The sequence below is a fragment of the Osmerus eperlanus genome, chromosome 2 (genome assembly GCF_963692335.1).
Source record: "Osmerus eperlanus chromosome 2, fOsmEpe2.1, whole genome shotgun sequence".
Taxonomy (NCBI): Eukaryota; Metazoa; Chordata; class Actinopteri; order Osmeriformes; family Osmeridae; genus Osmerus; species Osmerus eperlanus.
In genome coordinates, this window is record NC_085019.1 from 19,172,703 (window position 1) to 19,182,507 (window position 9,805).

Here is a 9,805-nt window from a genome sequence, read left to right on the forward strand (position 1 = left end):
AATGCAAGTTATAAAGCATTTACTAACTGTTAGTTAAGGCTTTTGCGTGACCTAATCTAAAGTGTGAACTATTTATGCCTTATTAAGCATTTATAGAAATACTATAGGCCTATAGATGTTGTGTTTTTGTTTTTTAGAAGAAATAGCTGTTAATTTATTTACCTGAGTAATAAAATAGTATTTTATTTCCATTAAGAAGCAATACAGTAGAATTGGTATAAAAGTTGGTTACCCAAAGCTGTATTTTATTTTCCAAAAATGGCTGTAATAAACTGGAAATGTTTAGCTACTCCTCAACAGGTCTGCAAACGCCTTTGAAAGCAGAGATTTGTTAAAACGTTCAAATCGTTTTAACAAATTGAGGCGACAAAGCGTTTGCTGACCTGTCAAAGAGTAAACATTTGGTTTCTTATATACTACAACAATACGTGGGAAGATCCCAAATCAAACACGGCGAATCTGGAGCAGACGCCATCTTGTCAGAGCAATCAGCTGCACTTGTACTGGTGACGTCACTACATCTCCAAGGCAACATATCAACAACTCTTTTGAGAACGTCTTCTGAACCAATAAGAACAGCATATTGGTTCAATTGCAACAACAGTACGAGCGTTCTGATTGGCTAATGGGTAGTCATTCCAGACGCGTATTAAGTCTTTATATATATCTATGCGCGTATTGACCTCATCTGCGGTCTGATACGTGTTCTTATTGCCCTCCGCTGATGTCATCTTCAAAATGAGCGAGATCGAAGCGTTTTAGTAACCAGATGACAGTGAAGACATCAACAGCGACGAGGAAATTCTTAACTTTCTAAAAGAGCAGAAAAGTGTGAACACAGAGAGATAAACGACAAGCGCTAGGCAGATTGCTAGGTTTGGTTGCTCATATTTCAGATTGGTTGCTAGGTGCTAACACCTGAAACACACCGTGAGAAGACTTGAGTAGAGCTGGACAAAACGACATGTTTTAGCTAAATGAAAAGAGCTAAAGATGCCATATAATAAACAACTTACCTCGACCGTTCGGTCATGCCGGGAAATATAAAATTGAGGTTTTAACGTATCGACCGCTGTCACTCTCGGCTAGTAGCGTTAGAGCTAAGTTAGTAAGACACATGCCTGTCATTACTTTAATAAAATAGTAATTTTGTGTATCACATTGTGTTGTGTCTGTTTCCTTTTGAGAAACGTATGTTCAGCCTTTGTGAATGTGAGGTTCGAGAATGGACAAGAATACCTTAATAAATAACTTATAAATGTTTAATAAGGCATAGATAGTTCACACTTTAGATTAGGTCACGCAACAGCCTTAACTAACAGTTAGTGAATGCTTTATAACTTGCATTACTAATCAGAAGTTGCATCATTAGTAAGTCTTTATAAAATAGTTGTTAAGATATCTGCTAAGTATTGGTGTACATAATGTATTAGACTTGGCGTACATTAATTAAAGACATAAGTAGATATGTTGTTAGTTATTTACTCATGCTTTGTAAAGGTAATGTAAATGGTTTGTTCACCATTTGCTAATGCTTTCTATAGCAGCTCATGTACCACTAACACCTTTTAAACTACTGGTTTGCAACTATATTAACAAGCTGTCTATAAAGTATGATAAAATCTATAATATTTAACAGTGTTTATTAATGATCAACATAGTGTTTAATAATAAGATTATTAACTATTTAAATAATGTATTGTTAATGTTTCAAAACGTTTTATAAAGAATTAACTAACTATTAGTTAACACTTAGTAAATGCCAAAAAGCGTTGACTTATTATAAAGTGTTACCGCTCTGAGTAATGCAGTGTTTGAGTTTTAAAATAGTAGTTTTTGACAATCAAGTGCCACCCCAAATAAAAGACTGGCCAGAGCTGGCCCCCCCAGAAATAATGTCCTGGCTACGCCCCTGAAGAGACCCCTCATTTAAATACTTTTCAAAATGACAGATTTTATTTATATTTAATTTCTTCTTTGTTTACACCATGTGCCTTGCGTTAATGCATATTGTTTTGATATTGATATTATGAATTCCATTATAGATGTATAATGTGTTAATTAAATTCAATAAAGATCTTGAAAAAAAGAAAAACTGCAGCACTCTCTTCTCAGGCCCCTCAAACCAGAACTCTCTCCTCAGGCCCCTCTTTCAGGTGTAGCCTAGGTGTTACCGCCACCGCTGGTTAGAAGATGTATTGCATTTATATTTACAACTTACGGTGAACTACGGTTTTCGCTAAGTCAATAGTGTTTAAATTTGCATCGCGCTATAGTGTAACGTATGGTGAACATGATCACAAAATATTGTTGTTATGTTAAATGATTAAAGTAGCTGGCTAGAACCACATTTATTCCATAAACATAACCCATACAGTCATAACTGTAATGTTTTACTCTGAGGGGATTACTACACAAAAAGAGCCAGAACTATTAGTATTTGTGTGTTTTTTATATGATCATGCTACATCTAGGCAGCGTAATGGATTTCTTGCATCATGTGTGTTAAGTAAGGGATAATAATGCCCGACGAGGTGTACAATACCACCTGATAATGGACGATGCGGAGGCTGATAATGGACACCCCTGCAGCCAATCAGATACTCGATTCTGATTGGCTGCAGGGGTGTCCATTAAAAGGTGATATACGGACACCTACTACGTAATTGCAGCAAAACTGTCTTTTCACCGTTCTGAATTATTGCGCTGGCTACATAAACTCCTCCAAAAAAGTTCGGAAACGTTATTTCTGTTGATTATTCCTCCCCTTCAAGAATACCAATTGGTATTGTATTTTATATCGTTGGAAAGCCTGATTAGTCACCTTTACAACGAGGTACAACTTGTAAGGATCGTGCATTCATGGAATGAGCAACACAGCTAACCGTGTGGGTAGCGGCCCAATTTTTGTTTTTCAAAATCCCTGCAATATTCTTCTGTTGGTATTCACTCAACTCGTTTTGAGTTGCTTGGTGGATTGGATGATTTCAGGTGCGTCTTTCAAGGGTCTACACAAATCACAGCCTTCGAAGCACCGCTGTAGGTCGGCTCTCGGACGCCGGCCTGGAGAGCCGTCAAATAATCTCGGTGACAGGCCATAGATGCGAGGGAAGCCTGCGGGCTTACTGGGCTCCGTCAGTGCGGGAGAGAAGAGATTGGAGCCACATATTGTCTTCCAATACACCGACAAGCAGTGCCCATCATGGCCAGCCCCCTGTCAAACAGCCTCCTTCCAAGGCCCCTATACCAGAATTGCCTATATTGTTATCAAATTTCACGATAAATGGTAACGTCAAATTTAATTTTAAATTAAAAAAAAAGGCCTGTTGCTAGCAAAATGGTTTACCTGTTGTGCAACATGCTGATCTGGTGCAAAATGTCCGTTCTTTTTTTAATTTTTATATGATTTCCATTGGCGCCAATCTGTGAAGCGCAATTATTGTATTATTAACATGTTTCTTTGCAATAAAAACATGCCTTGTGAAAACGACTCGACAGCTAAATTGTTGCAATACTACATCTAGTCTGGCCTGCAAGCATTGGCATAAACTGGCTACGGACATCACATTAGAAATTAATGAAAAAGCTTCAAGAAGTAGACTACACCGCCCCCTACTGATACTTTGTCAAGTAAACTTTGAAATCTTGATATTGATTTGGGAATAATGACATAGCTGGATAGCTGGCTAGTCGCTCGTGGGAATTTTCTTTACTCAATGTTGTCCTGAGGGCAGAAACGTTTGTGATTGGTTTAATCTGACAACCAATCGCAAGAGAGGAGAGAATTGCAGAGGCGGGGCCACCATTTGCATTCTCAACAACGTGCCGCCAGTTGCGCGCAGCCAAGATCGGAACTGGTTATCATTTCAAAGTATTCAAAGTAATGTAAATGTAATTTTCACACATTTTTTTAAAACGTGTATTTTTTTAACCTGCTAGTGCTATCAAAATTATGTGTGCCCATTAACCATAAGCGCTAGTGAAGGACTGAAATATTTTGTGTCTATTCCAATATGGAAATATAGCTGCAAGCAGCGATGCGGGTTCCTCCGCAAAATTGCAAAATATTACAAAAATGTACATTGTAGAAGGTCAAGAGTTGGACCACAAGAGAGCAAAACTACTTCATGTTTGGCCAATAACAATAGGCTGAATGGGGATTTGAACTCATGAACATGAGGTTACAAGTCAGTCTCTCTATCCTCTCTGTTACACACCAACTGTTGAGATTTTATGAATAGAAAGGGCACAGTATTAGCTTTGGGACAAGGGTTAAGAAACGGTTGACATTTCAAGGTAAAATTGCATAAAATTGCGCATGGTACATCAGAATGATGTCACCTGAAGCCAATAAGGTTTGAAAAACCATCAGTCAAAATTATATTTGATTTATTGACACAAAGATATCAAGGCAATGTGAACACTTACATAAATACACCCCTTTCAGACATTTTGTATTGCATTTCTCATTCCATTTCACCCTATATAAAGACACATCTGCCCGCACACTATCCCCGTCCATGCTGTTTCCCTCTCTCCCAGCGCAGGTCATGCCAAAGCAGAAATGCTGCAGCAGCCGCATGAGGTTTAGATGTAGCCCAAAAATTACCTCCCACAATCAATACATACCAACCGCAACATTGTTTTCAAACTTTGTCAAACATAGCATGAAAACCACAGATGTTCACTTTCTTTGAGTAGATCTCAAGAAAAGCCTCATAAGCAACTGGCTAGGGTACAGCCTACATCCAGCTCCTTGCGAGTGCAGCCTCTGACAGTAAAATGGCCGACTCTCTGTTCCCATTAAACTACACGACATGCACACTCAGGGTGACCAATAAGATTATATTAACTAACAAACAATAACAAAAATCTAACTGAACGAAGACAACAACTGAAATCCCTCGTATGGCCGTTGTAACCGAACTATTTTCCACAAGTCTTTGCGTTTTTAGACATGCCACACTGCATGCTGGGTACTCAAGAGCGCTGACAGCTGATTATCTAGCTGTGCTCCTACTGCGTGATATGACAAGATGCTAGTGACGCGCTAAGGTCTCTGAGTCTCCTGCATTAACAAGTTCTGCTCGATTAGCAAGCTATTTTTACGAATGTTTTGTTAGCTATTGAATGGTAATGCAAGCTAGCTAAAAATGTTAGTTAGCTTAGTTTTCATAGCAACAGAAATCAACAAATCAGATCAGTCGAACTTTATTCAGAAAGGGGGGATCTGTATTTTTTACTCTACTCTTAACGCATGACTATGTTTAACTTAATGTCTGCACCTCTCCGTCACCAACTGTCTCTGGAGTGGAGGGTGGGGGCTTCATATCCAACAAATTACACCCCTGAACTTTTAAAACAGATCTAATGGCCTACTACAATTGTAAATATCCTATGGCTTCTTCTCCAATTGGGCCTCGATACAATGTCATCTAATATTTTCTGCCCATTCTGCACAGTTTTTGGGGACTTTCCACACCAGCACCCTTTGCCCAGTCCCTCTATTTTGCCCTACTACATGTGTTTTCCAACACCAGTTACAATCAACCCTGGGCAGGGACGGCGCCAGAGAATTTTTAATACAGGTGCTGAGGAGGTGCTAGATCAATGACAGGGTAGCTGCGCAATTATATATACATAAATACTATTAATAAAGAAGCAGTACTCCTCTTGAGTGGTTTTTATTCAGATGAATAATCATTGGATTCAGGTCAAAAGTTTATCACTTGAACTGGTTTCATAATTTAAGACACTCAAAGTCAGCAGCTTGGCACTGGGACATGGAAAGGATTAAACATTTAGACTTTCATCAAAGTAAAAAATGCTGATTTATCCTTTTTCATCAATGTCCTCAAAAAAGCAGGCTGCACAGCTTCTGTGTCTGTGGGGTGACTGTCTGTCTCTGGAGGGCTGGCAGGCAGGGGCAAGCAGGGCCTGCAGGCAGGCAGGCAGGCCAGCTGAATGAAGCTGTCCAGCTAGAGAGGGATAGTCCAGCAAGGGGTCTGTGATGCTCTCAGCATTCTCTGTTGTTGCTCTCAGCATCCTCTATTGAACTATGTTGAGCAGGTCTCTGCATGACCCTCCAGACCTGTAAAAGTGAAGAAAGGATCCATGTCAGTTCAGTTGTGAAAAATGCAGCTTTTTCCATCTACACTTGACATAAACTACAGTTTTGACTGTGAAATGCAGTGGCATTACTTGAACTTGAATCCAAATGTGTTGACCTGATGGAGACCCATGCAAAGTCACTCAAAACACGGGTTCGATTCCAGGCTCTGGCAAGAGTATTTAGCTCTAAACTGGTCAATATATACACATCTGACAAAAGACCAGCTCGACCTTTGCCTGTAAACAGTGATTCTGATTGTCAGAGACCTTTTAATAGCCTGACTTACTGAAATTGGCAAAACTAGCCTGGCTAACGTAGGTTGCTTTCTCAGGGCATATGACGAATGAAACAGGCTCGCCTTGAAAAATCATATATACTGGCTATCTTTAGCAGGCCCTTGTCTACAACAAGCAGTCATCCCTGATGTTTTTGGAGTAGAATTGAGTGAAATACAAAATTGTTTACACACTGCCAGTGGGCGAGCCGAGTCTGACTCTGAGGCTAACGGCAAAACAATATACCCCCTGGACGCAGTATCACTCCAATTGCAAGTCCACAAATCACAAAAATAATCGGAGCATCTGGCTAAAAGCATAATTCCCACATCTCCTAAAGGCTGCCCTCCTCGACCTTTTTCGTGTAGACCTAACTGTAAAATGGTGAACTTATGAAGATGAAGCGACCAAAACATGGCTGCCGCCTAACAGTGCGTTCACACTGCAGCGGAGCGGGCGGCGCGCGGCGTCGGCTTCCAATTCATTTTCAATGAAACCAGGCGTTGACGCTTGCGTAGGGCATTGTGGGAAGGCGAGCGGAGCGTTGCAAGTTGGATTTTCTCAACTTTATGTAAATGAGGAGCGTGAAAACGCTAGCGTTGGCCAATCGGATTGGTTTCTTGTTTCTTGTAACGTAGCAACCGTTGGTCATGATAAACATTTCTAGGTTTCACAATTTCAAGATGGAGGAGAAACTTTTCGTATGTGTCTGCACACCCAGTTACTAATGTGACGAGCCTGAATTTAAAGATTACATTAAACTAATAATGCCTGGTGCATGGTTGCCGATGTCGTCATTGTTCCTAGTGTGTTTTTATAGCCTACTTTTAAATTCAGTCTCGTCACATTACGTGACTGTTCTGTGCCACTGCTAGCTCGCTAGCCCAGCCTACAAACGACTGGTTGAGTGACCGGTGGCGTAACATGTATTCTACTGTAATCTTGTACTAGTAAAATCTTGCACTTACATAAATGTTGTGTAAAAGTGGTATTTTGATCGATATTGTGAGTACATGAACCCAAATCTGCACGCTTGGCCATGACTACAACAGTGACCTTAGAGAACTACAACTCTGTATTAACTTGTCTAACACGCCCCCGAGAGTGGTGTACTGTTGGAAGGCAAGCGATGCAGAGCGTTAAAAAACGCTGCAGTGTGAACGCAGCCTATGCGGTCTTCCTGGCACATAGGCTTATTACAAAGACTTTCACGCCCCAAATCAAAATTCTGAGCCGACAGGTCTGTGGGGAATTGCTTTTTCTCTTAAAGGCTGCCCTTCTCGACCTTTTTGATGAACAATTCGCCGAGATGCAAAATGACTCACTAATTAAAAACACAGAGGAAAAAAGCTAGAGCTACAGTAGCTACTTTTCGAGTTCGGTTTTCCGTCACTTCAGACTCACGATCTAAAGGTCTAAAAGTGCTAAAACCTTCACCATAATTCAAGAGTAGTGTACTTTCATGAAACCAATCATTGATTCTTGCTTAAAATGTGTAAAAATAGGACTTACCGAACGTGGCTGCCTCCAACACCATCAGGCGATTCCAGTTGAAAATAGTGATGTGTCGTTCGTGAACGATTCGTTCATTTTGAACGAACCCTTACAAGGACTCGGGAGTAACGAGTCCTCTCAAAGAGTGATTCGTTCATTTTCTCGTGGCCGCGCATCGGGACTGTTGCATACGCTCGTCCAAGTAAACAGAAATGATTCGTTCATTTCCCGACTCGGTCTTCGGATACGAGTCTTTGGATCATTTTTCACGTGACCTGCATAGGCTCTGTAGTGGTAGCTAGAGGAATCGCTAGAGGGAACGATTTGTTCATTTCCCGACTCGGTCTTTCTACAAGTCTTTGGATCATTTTTCACGTGACCTGCATAGGCTCTGTAGTGGTAGCTAGAGGAAACGAACGATTCATTCATTTCCCAACTCGGTCTTTCTACGAGTCTTTGGATCATTTTTCACGTGACCTGCATAGGCTCTGTACTGGTAGCTAGAGGAAACGAACGATTCGTTCATTTCCCGACTCGGTCTTTCTACGAGTCTTTGGATCATTTTTCACGTGACCTGCATAGGCTCTGTACTGGAGGAAACAAACGATTCGTTCACTTCCCGACTCGGTCTTTCTACGAGTCTTTGGATCCTTTCTTCACGTGACCCGCATTGTATTTTTTAGTAGAGGAAACAGTTTCCTCATTCCCTTTCGCGTGGCCGCTGTTTTAGTAAGACGTGAATGATATTCGCTCAAGTCATCATACTGACTGGTTTTGTTATTTTCACTTTACATTTACACTTACAGTTTAGTGCAGTGTAATTGTTTGCCGTGATAATTAAATGCTAGTGTGATAATAAATGACAAAATCATACAAACTGTCATGTTCTCTTCCCTTGGAACAGATTTCATGTTCCAAATGAGGGGGGCTGTCGCTGTCTTGGTGTGTGGGGTTGCATCAAATTCCAATTCTTTGCTCTGTTAAATTGCTGCACCAGTCCACACTTGACCGGTGGGGATCTCATTCTATTATGACTGTAACTGTTAGCTGCTCCTGGCATTCTCTAATCCCTGCTCTCCTCTCTCTGTCCCCCCCCACACACATCCCTTGTGGTGTGGGGGGTTTGAGTTGTCAGCACCTGCCTGGTCGTCGGTCAGCCAACGCTGGACCTGGTCGCGAGTCTCCCGGTCCTGTCCTACATCTATAAAGTTGAACAATGGATTTTGGTGTTTCAAAACCCATCGACACTGTATGACTATGTTTAGCCTGTGTTCTGCTCCTCTCTCTCACCAACCGTCTCTGGAGGAGGGGATCCCTCTCTGAATTGCTGCTCCCAAGGTTTCTTCAATTTTTTTCTCCTGTTGAGAGTTTTTTGGGAGTTTTTCCTTGTCTTCCTTGAGGGTTTAGGTTGGTTGAGGGGCAGTTCTATGGGCGTATGTGAAGCCCTCTGTGACATGCTTGCGTGTAAAAAGGGCTATACAAATAAATTTGATTTGATTTGATGATACATTATTGTAATGCAGGAATTTCTTTTAAAATAGTATCTGCTGGTGCACATGTCATGCACTAACCTACATGAGAATATGATACGTGTTTGCAGTGGACGGATAGCCGCCCCCCACCCTTGAAATGAACGAATGACTCGAAAAAAGATTTGTTCATTTTACTGAACGAGATTCGAAGAACCAAATCAGTAAAATGATCCGAACTTCCCATCACTAGTTGAAAACAACAATGGCCGCCGAAAAATAATTTATATTCGTAACGGCGAGCTGCGATTGGAAGCGAAATGAAACAGGAGCTAAAAACAGAGGGTGGGGGCTTGGTCAGCACACAATTTCCAGAAAGGATGTGTGTGCGTCTCGCCAAGCTCGCGCGTGTGTCAAGTAGGGTGACCACCTGTCCCGCTTTGCGCTGTATCACA